Source organism: Pollicipes pollicipes, unplaced genomic scaffold, assembly GCF_011947565.3.
Source record: "Pollicipes pollicipes isolate AB1234 unplaced genomic scaffold, Ppol_2.1 Scaffold_7261;HRSCAF=8764_pilon_pilon_pilon, whole genome shotgun sequence".
In the NCBI taxonomy this organism is placed as follows: Eukaryota; Metazoa; Arthropoda; class Thecostraca; order Pollicipedomorpha; family Pollicipedidae; genus Pollicipes; species Pollicipes pollicipes.
In genome coordinates this window covers 290597-302939 of record NW_023597054.1, presented here as the reverse complement: position 1 = coordinate 302939, position 12343 = coordinate 290597, and positions in this window count along the sequence as shown.

The window sequence follows — 12343 nt, the reverse complement described above, 5'->3', positions numbered from 1 at the left end:
CTGCAGCACCGCTCCATCAGCGTGAGAGATTGCTCGCCGCTGTGCGGTTGGGAGTAGTGTTCATGTATGGCGCTTGTCTCGTGATATATGTGTCGGTACCGTCCGTGTCCCGTCTTAGCCCAGCTGCTGTCATTGTTCGGCGTGCATTGTGCTGGCGTGTCCGTGGTTGGATGCCATCGTACCAGTCTTGTGTTTAATCAGCTGTCTTTTGGCCGACAGTGGCAATGTGTCGCCGCCATCACGGCGTGCCGCCGGTCGGCGGGGTGCCACCGCCGCCGGCCGAGGCCGCCAAAGGCGTGACGCCATGATGACCGTGCTGATGGTGCTGTGCACCGGCCGCCCGAGCCACATGACTGGTATCGCTGTCACGGCGGTGCCCGAGGCCAGGGTGAGCAGGCTGACTGGCCGATGTCTGACTGACTGTTGCGCGTCATTCGTTTTGCGTCGATCTCTCGACTGTCTGCCCTGTCTGTCGCCGAAATGGTTTTGTACGGAACACCATGCATGCCTGCAGGACCGCACGCCCCGGTCACCTCCGTTCTATATATATTATCTGTCGGATGAGAACGTCCCGGACCTGGACCGACAACGGTGTGCGGTACGACGCTGGAGTCAGAGGGAGCACGTGCCGGGGTAAGTGCACACTTGGCCAGCCATGATCTCTACGTCATCCTCAATGCGTCAATCCAAGGTAGCCAAGAGCCAAGGCTGGTGTGCACATGCTGATGTCTGCGACAACACGCCGGGATAGCAGGGTAAGTATCTCAGGCTTCCGTTCAGGGTTATCTGTTGGCACAAGAAAATGAAGAGGAGACTGATCGCCAGCTGATCCCGGCGGTGGCGCCTGTGTCGCCAGCTGATCCCAGTGGTGGCGCCTGTGTCGTCAGCTGATCCTGGCGGTGGCGCCTGTGTCGCCAGCTGATCCTGGCGGTGGCGCCTGTGTCGCCAGCTGATCCCGGTGGTGGCAGCTGTGTCGCCAGCTGCTCCCGGTGGTGGCGCCTATCGTTGTGCTCTCTGGTGGTCTGGCATAACCTGCAGTGAACCTGTCAAAACGCCTCTGTGTTATCACTGCAAGACAGGTGCTGCACGCTGACGGACGAGCACTTCCAGGGGCAGCAGTTCGCCACATGTCCGCAACATAGACCTTTGAGATCTTCTCATTGCATGGGGAGTGTGTGTCTTCTTGGAGGTCATGTTTTTGGCGTGTTCCGTACATGCCGCCGGAGGATTGCACGTTGTTAATGTTTCTGCTTGCATGATGGTGGCAAACACAACAGGTTATAGGTGGCGCCAGTGTAGGGTCTGCCGAGTCCCCGCCGACCGGGATGGAGCGCGTTGTCCGCCCCGGAGTCACGAGAGCAGCAGGCGTTGCCGGTACGTGGGGTTGGGTGCTGCAACCCTGAGCGCCTCCTCCTTTATGATGATAACCTGAGGTCTCCCACCTGTCGGGCGTTGCTCCGTTCGGTTCTGCGCGGTTCGAGTCCGTTGCAGTGTCACGGAATCAGCCGAATGTCACGGTGGTTTCGAGTTTGTTGCGGTGGCGGCGGACGTGTTTCGTCGTTTTTTTCGGGGCGGGCCTGTACGGAGGGTGCTGGCCGTGGCTGGTCTCCCTTTGGGCGTGCCGCGCACGTGGTGTGGCACTTCTGGCTGGCGCCGCGCCCAGCTGCGGAGGGCGCTCTCCCCCTCACATCCCGCTTGGGGGTGCGGGGGGGGGGGGGTTGGGTGAGGCCCCGGATCGTCACTGGGGCTCTCCACTTTTGATGATCGAGGAGCACGGGGTGTTTTCGCCCAGTCTTGTTTCAGCTGGCTTCGACTCTGCAGTGCGGCGAGATGAGCCGGGCGGCCCCGTGCTGGCGTGGCGTCTGGTGATGGGCCGGGCGGCCCGTGCTGGCGTGGCGTCTGGTGATGAGCTGGGCGGCCCCGTGCTGGCGTGGCGTCTGATGATGGGCCGGGTGGCCCCGTGCTGGCGTGGCGTCTGGTAATTGGTAGTCCATGGGGCCCGTGGGACGGCGGTGTTCCTCCGGCGGTGTTCCTCCCGGTCCGACAGAGACGCCGGCCGCACGTGACAGGGCCTTCAGCGGCGGGCCGCTGCGCTGCTCCAGCAAAGGACCGGAACCGGAACCTGAACCGGAATTTGTGCTCAAGATGGCAGGAACAACAGGTTGGCGTCAGACGACCAGTGGGCGGCAGCCGTGTCCAGAGACGGCCGGCACGCACCGTGCCCGGGATGTTCGGGAGGCATGGAATCGGTGGGCTGCCGATTGCCGACCGGGCGTGCTCGCGGACCAGAGGGCCCGCCGCCGCCTGGTGGACAGCTCGTGTCTTCCTAGAGAACACGCCTGCTCGGCTTCCCCAGCGATCGCCGGCCGTTGCCATGATGTGCCATGAGTGCAGTCCTGCGCGGCTGACAGGCGGCGACGGCTTACGAGTGGGTCTGGTCGGGCCGCGCTGCCTCCTCAGACGAATCGCCCCGCCCCACCAGGGGAAGACGGTGGCAGGAGAGCTCCACATCGCGCGTCCAGTACGTCGGTCTGGGGCGCCGAGGCGTTCCCTGTCCTTGCAGAGCGTAGCGACAGGCTGTGTTACAGCTCTGCGGTGTGCGTGCCACGGGCCGCCGCTGACGACGACGGGACAACGGCACCAGCCAGTGTGTGACAAATGTAGGACCGGTCGGACTCGCCTTGACCTCGCCTAGAACGGCGCCCATCCCCGCGAGGCATCGTCTTCTCGTGGTGGGGGTGGGCTGAGTGTCCGCATTGTTCATGCGGGCTATTGGGGAGGCTTGTGAAGCGGCCATTTCGGCGAAAGGGGAGAGCCAGATTAAACGCGCCTCCCGCAAGGATTCTCGATTTCGGCGAGAGTGGGGACTGGCATGCCCTCGGCCCCAACTCCTAGTCGTACTAGGATTGCGGTGCTCAGTCGGGTCCGGCGGGAGTGGTGAATGGTTCCTGGATGTCGGTGTCGGTGTTCACCAACGCACACATACCTTGGGCCTGGATTTGCCACCCTGTGGGTGCCTCCTGTTGACTTGGCACGCGTGTAGCCGGCGCGAGGCGCCGTCCCTTCGGGGCACGGCGTCTCCCCGGCCCCGCGAGAAGACGAATGAAGGGGGCTGAGCGGAGTGCCGACGGCATTACGGGAGAGAATGCCACTACACATTGCTAACATACGCACGTAATGCTGCGGTCAGCCAAGCTGGGCAGCGACGGGAGTCCTGCTTCGTGTCGCCTGCACCCATTCCTGTTCCAACAGGCCTAGCCAGGTGTGGAAGCCGGCCAGCGTCTCTCGATTACAGAGGCTAGAATCGAAGTGCGGTACATCAGAGACGATGCCATTGGGAAGATGTTGTGACGAGGGCTGGTACGATCTCTCCTTTGACCTCCCTGGGACGGCAGGCACCATCCCAGCCCGGCCAGGTCACGGCTGGTAAGGCGAGCCGGCGTCTAGGCCAGAGGGCGGGCCGGAGCGTCGGCACCAGCAGCAGCGGGTGGTGCCAGCGGCACATGTTTCACTCCTGCGAGCCGAAAATAAAATGCATCCGCTGGGTGCCGTTGGGGGTGGTGCGATCCTTGATTCGATGTTCATGGATTGTCCCTCCATTGTCCCTCATGTCTCTCGGCCCATCAAATCCAAGCCAAAAAAAAAACGGCCAAGGCCCGTCTCCGTGATGGTTTGCTGCCTGCGAGTTGTACGTCGTAACAGTCGCTGCAGACCTGGATATGATGCACTGGCGGTCGAGCTCCATTGATCAGCCGCTGTGGGCCGCCTCTCGCTGTCGAGCTCCATTGATCAGCCGCTGTGGGCCGCCTCTCGCTGTCGAGCTCCATTGATCAGCCGCTGTGGGCCGCCTCTCGCTGTCGAGCTGCACTGATCAGCCGCTGTGGGCCGCCTCTCGCTGTCGAGCTGCACTGATCAGCCGCTGCGGGCCGCCTCTCGCTGTCGGGCTGCACTGATCAGCCGCTGCGGGCCGCCTCTCGCTGTCGGGCTGCACTGATCAGCCGCTGCGGGTCGCCTCTCGCTATCGAGCTGCACTGATCAGCCGCTGCCGGCCGCCTCTCGCTGTCGAGCTCCACTGATCAGCCGCTGCCGGCCGCCTCTCGCTGTCGAGCTCCACTGATCAGCCGCTGTGGGCCGCCTCTCGCTGTCGAGCTCCAGTGATCAGCCGCTTCGGGCCGCCGCTCGCGTCACCAGTTCTGATGCGGTGTGACGCCGGGCCAGCGTCACGGGATCTGCCGCTGGGTTTGTGATCACGTGATGACTGCGTGCAGTTTCTCCACTGAATAGCGCTGGCACCCGTCCGGCCACCGTCCACCAGCGGGCCCAGCTAACCCAGCTCGGCTCAGCTCGGTTCAGCTCAGCTCAGCCCAGCTCAGTCCAGCTCGACTCAGCTCAGCTCAGCTCGGCTCGGCTCAGCTCAGCCCAGCTCAGCTCAGCTCAGCGTAGCTCAACGGGTGCTCAGCTCAGCGGGTACTCATCTCAGTACAGCTCAGCTCAGCTCAGCCCATCTCGGCTCGACTCAGCTCAGCTCAGCTCAGCTCAGCTCAGCTCAGCCCGGCCCAGCTCGGCTCAGCTCAGCTCAGTGGGTGCTCAGCTCATCTCAGCGGGTGCTCATCTCAGCTCGGCTCAGCTCGTCTTGGCTCGGCTCGGCTCGGCTCGGCTCGGCTCGGCTCGGCTCGGCTCGGCTCGGCTCGGCTCGGCTCGGCTCGGCTCGGCTCGGCTCGGCTCGGCTCGGCTCGGCTCGGCTCGGCTCGGCTCGGCTCGGCTCGGCTCGGTTCGGCTCGGCTCTGCTCGGCTCGGCTCGGCTCGGCTCTGCTCGGCTCGGCTCGGCTCGGCTCGGCCCGGCTCGGCACGGCTTGGCTCGGCTCGGCTCGGCTCGGCTCGGCTCGGCTCGGCTCGGCTCGGCTCGGCTCGGCTCGGCTCGGCTCGGCTCGGCTCGGCTCGGGTCAGCTCGGCTCGGCTCGGCTCGGCTCAGTCAGTGCTCCACATTGCGATATGCGCCACCTGCGGCACCGCAGCCCCGCGTCAGACCGCAGCGGCCGCGCCGGCCAGTTCGCACCGACAGTGGAGTTCACGACCCTCTGAGGACGTGAGAAGCTGACACCCGAGCAACTGACGGCCGCCGATCTGGGACCGACTGGTGGTGCCGTCGACCGTGTTGAGGGCTGCAGGGCAGAACCAAAGGTTCTAATCAGCACACAGAGATGGCGCCACAGAGAGCATCTCGCTCGTTTCCAGGCACGTGCCAGCATCCCATCTGTGTGGTCCTGGCACGTGTCGACTTGCTGTTGTTCTGAGCACGCCAGGCAGCGCAGCTGTCCGGGACTGGACTGATTCAGTTTCAAGCCTGTATTCTGGTGCTGACATCCCGTGCTTGGAGCTGGCGGAGGAGGGGCCGTGCAGTTCCGTGTTGCGGGTGGTCTCGGCCCGAGCGGGTCGGCGCCGTCGGCTGTCGGAAGCCGGATGGTCACCTCGCGCTGGGAGCCGGGGGTCGGCGGCGTTTGTGTGTCCGTCGCTGTCTTTGATCCTCATTTTTGCTGTGGCAACGATTTAGCATGCCGATTGCCATGCAGGATAATCGCGCGCGGATGAATTCAATGTTCATTCTGGCGTAATGGCGGACAAATGTCTAGTTTGAACCGCCTGAACTGGCCTTGATGTACTGACGCGTCTTGACTGGTGGGTTGTGCCTGAACTGGCCCTGATGCATAGGTGGATCCTGGGGGGGGGGGGGGGGCACGGGGCCATGGCCCCCCCCAAAAAACAGTATGTTTTGCCCCCCCCCCCAAAAAAAAAACATTCTCGGACCTTCATAAAAGTTTCGTCTACTTACCGTCTGTTTTAATTTTGATGGTGCGGTATCAAACATTTCTTCCGTTTCGGAAAAAAACTTCATGAAAGAAAGTTGGCAGCGATTTGAATATAAAAACCGCATGTTGAAGCAGCTTAGTCATGCTCGGCGCAAACATCGTGTTTAATAAGTGCACTGGACCTCGGATCCCACACCAGCCAGCTGGCGACGAACGGTTGCCCCCCCCCCAAACTCCAGGCTAGATCCGCCCCTGCCCTTATGCGCTGACGCATGCTGACTGGTATGTTGTGGTAGGCATGAAACGGTCAGGAAGATCGTGCCGCCCGACCGGTCACCACCAAAAGTCATCACCAAAGGTCGCCCTCATTGCTCGCAATCATAAATTAATCTATCTGACTGTATTACAAATATCAAGACACAACTGACTGATTTTTAGGGAAGGGAGGGATTTTTTCAAAGGATCTTCATGAAATCACGGTGACCAAAGCCTACGAGCTTGGGCGCAGAGACAGGGGGGGGGGGGGGGGGGGAACAGGGGAGCCATACTCCCCCCCACTTTTTAGATTAAGGCTGTGTTTAGCTTACTTTTGCGCCACGTTCAGCATATATGTCGATTTACTTAGTTCACCAGCCATCTTCCTCAAGATGCTGCACATCTTTCTCAGTTGCTCATTGGTTACCACTCAGTATTACAGCCGCAGGGCCGACGCCGCGCGGCCTATGGAGACTGCAACGCCGGTTATCGAGGCTGTTGCTATGAATCGCGAGCGCGCATGTTCAAACCATGGTACATCGTCTTTATCAGTAATCATTTCTGCCGTTATTGGACCACCTGCGGCGATCAGGGATGTTGTTGCGTCAGAGGGTTTCTGTGCTGATCCAGGGCCAACTGCGCGGGCCAGAAGGCCTTTCGTGTCAGGGGGGAGGGGAAACACTGTTATGATATATCCTTCTAACGGCCTCAGGATCGATCAGGAGATCCCGCCCCGTGTCGCTAGAATGACAGCCAAAAGGCACTGTGCGATAGGACAGAATGTTCCTTCAGCCCTTGACCTCAAACGTTAACGTGCCCCGGATGTCCCACTCACGGGTCCCCGTTGGCCATCCCCTGTTTGCCTGAGAACGTTTATTTTTTTCAGAATGGGTTAGTAAAACAAATTGCATCGACATGTTCGGACGTGCTCGCCCGCAACCTCGAGTGCGAGGACAGTGATGGCCTGGGTTGCAGCCTCCGTAAAACCGAGCGTCGTCGGCTACCGCAAGTGTCACCAGACGGCGGGCGCCGTGGTAATTTGCCTTCTGTACAGATTAATAGTTACAGAAACACGAAAAGTAGAGATTCTAAGTTTTTCTCTTCCAATTCCCCACCAGATTCCAGCATCACTTTGTGGTGTTTTAAGGGCCAATCCGTTCTTATCATCAGTCTAAGAACCGCGCACGTGAAATATGCGCCCAGACCGTCTTCTTAATGTAAGATTTGATGTCTTTAAGCGTTCGAAGGTACTTCTTTCAGAGGCGTCATCATTTTCGGACACCCGTTAGCCACGGCTTAGTATTGACTGTTGGCCAACGCTGCGCGGCCTCGGGAGACTGCAACGGCTGGCGTGTACTTTGTACTTTGTATAAAGTATATGGTTGCGGACCGCGTACGATGTACTTTCGCAATGCCTTAATGTTTATAGAGCCCAGATAAAAATTCTGACAAAGGCTCTGAACTCTATGGTTTGAGAAAGAGTCGTTAAAGCCATTGTGGATTGAAGGCGCTGGTGATTTATTTCATGCGGTCGTTGCCCGCCTGGTTTTTGCAGTTTATTGACTCCAAAATACAAACAATTGATCTGACGGTAGCTCCTGTCTGCTTTCCTGGTCGCAAAGTAAAAACAGCGGTAGAACGAAGAAAACCTTATCGCTTCTTCAAAGGTAACCTGCATCCGGGGTTTTCTTGGGAGGAGGTGGGGGGGGGGGGGGGGGGGGGGGGAGGGCGTTGGGAGGTCATCATAAGAAGGGCTTGTGGAACGCCGTGTTCCTAGTTTGCGAGGCTCTGGCTACGTCATTGGGTCTTCATTCCGTGGCTTGGTTTTTTAAATGAGAATTTCCAGCTTATGGCTTTTGCCACATTGTTTGTGGCGGTTCATGTTTCGGATTTGTTTCCGTCTAATATACTCTGACCAGTCTTATGTCTTGAAAATCAGCCAGTGAAATGAAGGCGCATACAAAATCTGTCGCACTGTGGCCATCAATTCGTTTTCAAAATTCTTGCCAACCTATGCCCAGGCCGTATTTTGGCATTTACCTTGTGGAGACAGATGCCTCCTCAATGACTCAAAATGTCTAACCGCGCGTGGAATTTCGTCTCCCTAGGAAGGACGATGTTGAAATGGACGAATAATTCTGGGAGGCCGGACAACCTTATTTGCCGAATGAAATAGACGAGTTGAACGGTAAGATTGTGCGCCTGTGAGAAACAGCTCTAGATGCATTGCTAGTAAACCAGCCATGGCATTGAGTAGAGAACGGTAACAACCTCCATTTATACCCACTCCCCCCCCCCCCCAGTCATGGGGTTTGCTTTCCAGAAAAAGTTACTGAGACACGCCTTGAGGTTGCCCCCCCCCCCCCCACACTTTTTAAGACGCTCCTACGCCTATGAGTGTTTACTCTGGCTTAATGGCAGGCAAATGGGCGGGACAGGTGGAGCTGGGCTCTCTCTGGGCGGGACAGGTGGAGCCAGTGACGGGCGGGGCTCTCTGAGGGCGGGACAGGTGGAGCCAGTGACGGGCGGGGCTCTCTGAGGGCGGGACAGGTGGAGCCGGTGACGGGCTGGGCTCTCTGTGGGCGGGACAGGTGGAGCCGCCGACGTCCGCCGTCTGTGGCCTGACGTCCCGGGCCGATCACAGTGAGGACTAGCGCTGGCATCAGCATGAAAACGCACGTCCTTATCCCCCTGGAGCTGGTCTAAGCCGTGCATATGTACACATGCATATATATATATATATATATATATATATATATATATATATATATATATATATATATATATATATATGCACGCATCTCTGTGTGTGTGTGTGTGTGTGTGTGTGTGTGTGTGTGTGTGTGTGTGTGTGTGTGTGTGTGTGTGTGTGTGTGTGTGTGTGTGTGCGCGTGTGTGTGTGTGTGTGTGTGTGTGTGTGTGTGTGTGTGTGTGTGTGTGTGTGTGTGTGTGTGTGTTGTATAGGGCTCTAACTCCCTAACTAATGTAGGGGGTTACAGCTGCATATGCTCCCTAATAAATGTAGGGAAGGACCTTCTCCATCCATAGCCCAGAGGAGCCCTTACCAACTTAGCTTATATAGCTTCTGTGATGCATTTAGCCCATCGTTTCAAAACCATTTGAACTGGAAAGTTTCCAGACACCCCCAAGGCGTGCGACGAAGAATGTTATACTGTGGAAGAAAATGATGCAGAGGTGCAAACATCGACCGAAGTATGAGGTGTGATGCGTTGTCGAAAAGCTGATGCTGCATGTAATTCATTGACCCGCTATTTTCTCCCAGACGGGCCTTTGGAGCATGCATGGCAACACCAAGGCAGGGATCAGCACGCGACTTACGCAACGCAATGATGACACATTTCCGTATTGCGTATGCTTATTAGGACCACGCGATGCAGCCAGCAAAGAAATGCACAACTTATAATGGGATAAGAAATAGTTAGCGAGCACGCAATATCATAAATCGTGCAGGACATTCAATCCCCGTTGCCCATTGTCATCCGCTGCTGCCCTTTCGCAACAGAAAACAGACCCCCGGAAGATCGCTTCTGCTGGGCTGGGGTACCGCCTGCGAAATAGCACTTGGAGCACGCGCGGCGTTGTTTTGCGCGCGGCTGGACGTTGGTCGGCGTGGAGACGCTCAGCTGGCGGCGTTGTGTGCGGCGGGTGGCGGCGCGTTCTCGGCAGAAGGGCCAGGTAAGCATCTTTTCTTTGAAGAGTTTAGTAGAACACAACTCATGCTGTTTAGCGGTGCCCTGTCAAGCACAAGGTGTGCTCAATTACAAAAAAAATAATCAGGAACGTCCCCACAACAGGTGTATCTCGGATGGCGTGTCGCTCCTCCCGAAATGGCAATGTAAATCCCGGTGGGCGACGATGTTGCAGAAACGGAGCAGTGGCTATCTTTGTGCGAAACAAGCCCTGCAGAATCGGACTGGAGTTACGTTGGTTAGCGCAAGTGTAAGCGTTGATTGATTGGTATGTGTTCAGGTGCCCCAGCCAGTGTTGCTTACCTTTCGGCCGATAATATTTTGCGGGGGGGGGGAGAACTTGGAGTTAGGTCTGTAATGAGGACCGACTAATCAGCTGACGAAGCGGCGCTGCCGAGCCAGGTAAGTTATCCCAATGGCAAGGCTTGTGCTCGTCATGACGTCACTGGTAGACATGTGAAGATTGGACTTCTTTTACTTCTCGCATCACAAGGATTCACAAGCTACTTATGTTGATAGCATTGAAAACCAAGCAGGTGGTCATAACGCGAGTATTGCATCATGCTGATGATGTCGCTGGGAGAAATGGATCAGTCATCAGTTGAAAACGTTCATTGGGACACGTTTTTCGGCTATGTTTTCCCGCTCCTCACGACGTTCCGGGATACTAGTACGGTGTGCGTTCATCTGCCTACGTACTCGTTCACATTCCTATGGTGATGTAATTTGAAAAACAAATGAAATAAAAATTGAGCTGCGTTTTACCTGCTGCTCATGACGTCACGTGACGCGAGTCATGGTCTTCGTTTCGTATCACCAGGTAACCTGATAATAGCGGAAAACCACCTTTCCCAGCAGGCTTCCACGCAAAAAAAAAAAAACAATGCAAGGGCGTGAACCGACCCAACGTTTTCGGCTACTGGCATTATGCCTAACAAACATTCCAAAATAGTGTCCATCGGTGCAACCACTGGCGGACACCACTTTGGCACCATTTAGATGGCAATGGTTTCTCCTAGAGTTGAAACGCGGGTTCCGTGAGTGCCATGGCACCCTCACTATGAGACACTTTCTGAGAATGTATGTAGAGCATTAGCGTGATGACAATGGATGTGAAGAATCGACTACAATATGACTATGAGCACCCTCACTTCCTGAAACGTTCCTCCCTCTATGTTTCGGGTGCCAACGCCAGATCTTGTATTACATTTGCAGCCCAAGTCTTCATTTTACCTCCCGGCCGTCTGCCATGAACTCTCCAATTTCAATGCGTGACGTTGCCTTGCTGCGTTTTGGAACGACTGCAGGGTGTTTAAAATCATTCCTGAACAGAGTGCCTTTAGGTGAGTCCACTTCGAGTTAATATGGGCACTGATTGACATAATCGTGGTTTTTACCTTTCGGCTGTCAGCCCTACCCACCCATTTCAAACGTGCCGATATAATGGTCTATAGTGGTGTTGTTAGTGGTCTTTGCAACCACTAACATCATTTTCAGAATATGCAGATGATTTCCCTCATATGGCGGAGAAAAGTACATTATCATTTCTGAACAAGATGTCATTCCAGCAAGCCAATCCCGAATTACCAATAGGGTCGTTCATAGGCATAAGCGGACTCTATGCTTCGACCGCCAGCGTCATCTGTTCAGATCTGCACACTACCACGGCCTACAGAGCACATGCAGAGTACATTGAGGTGGACACAGTACCTAGTCGCCTGCGAGCATGAACAAGTGTTCTTTTGCAGCTATAGGCATATACCTCCCATCAAGCGTGTTTATCTGACAAATGGAGGACGGTGGTTGCACATGGCAAAGCAGAGGAATTACAATATCCTATGGAAATGTGCCTGTGGGTCCTATGTCGAGGAAGGTTCCAGTGCAACGGCATCCCCACTTTATTGGGATGCAGAGTATTAAACTATGGAATTTGATGGGAAGAATCGCCAACAATAGCGGCACCCTCCCTTTCTGAAACGTTCTTCCGTGTCTGTTGCGGGTGCCAGCGGAAGACCTTTCACTTTTGCAGCCAGACTCTTCAATTAACCTTACGGCCGCCGGATTTGAAATCTCCATTTGCACTGCATGACATAGTGTTGCTGCATTTGGCAACTACTGCAAGGTGCTCCAAATGATTTCTGAACATAATGCCACTAACGTGGCCTGGCCTCTTGGACCCATTTTAGAAATAGGGACTTGGCTGGGGCCTGCGATTTACATTGACTGGGGCCCCTTAAGTCAACTAGCGGCCTACTGTGTCGGCCAGGGACTCACCGTGACGTGCAGTGAAACACCGTTTCATGATATATGCATAAAGCCGCATACACACATTGTCGCAGGCTCGCGTGCGCTTAGGTGCTGCACCGGCCCACATACACGCCGTCGTTTCGCGTCTTATAAGCCGTGGCGCTCCCCGTCCATAATCGGCCGAGGCTAGAATGTTGTTATTGCCCTGACCACGATGCTCGAATTTCACATCAGCACATGTCTCGTGGCATCTGCACATATCCGCATACACAGTTTGTTTCAGTCTCGCATACGGGTACATACTGCGTCGGCTTTAACGCACGC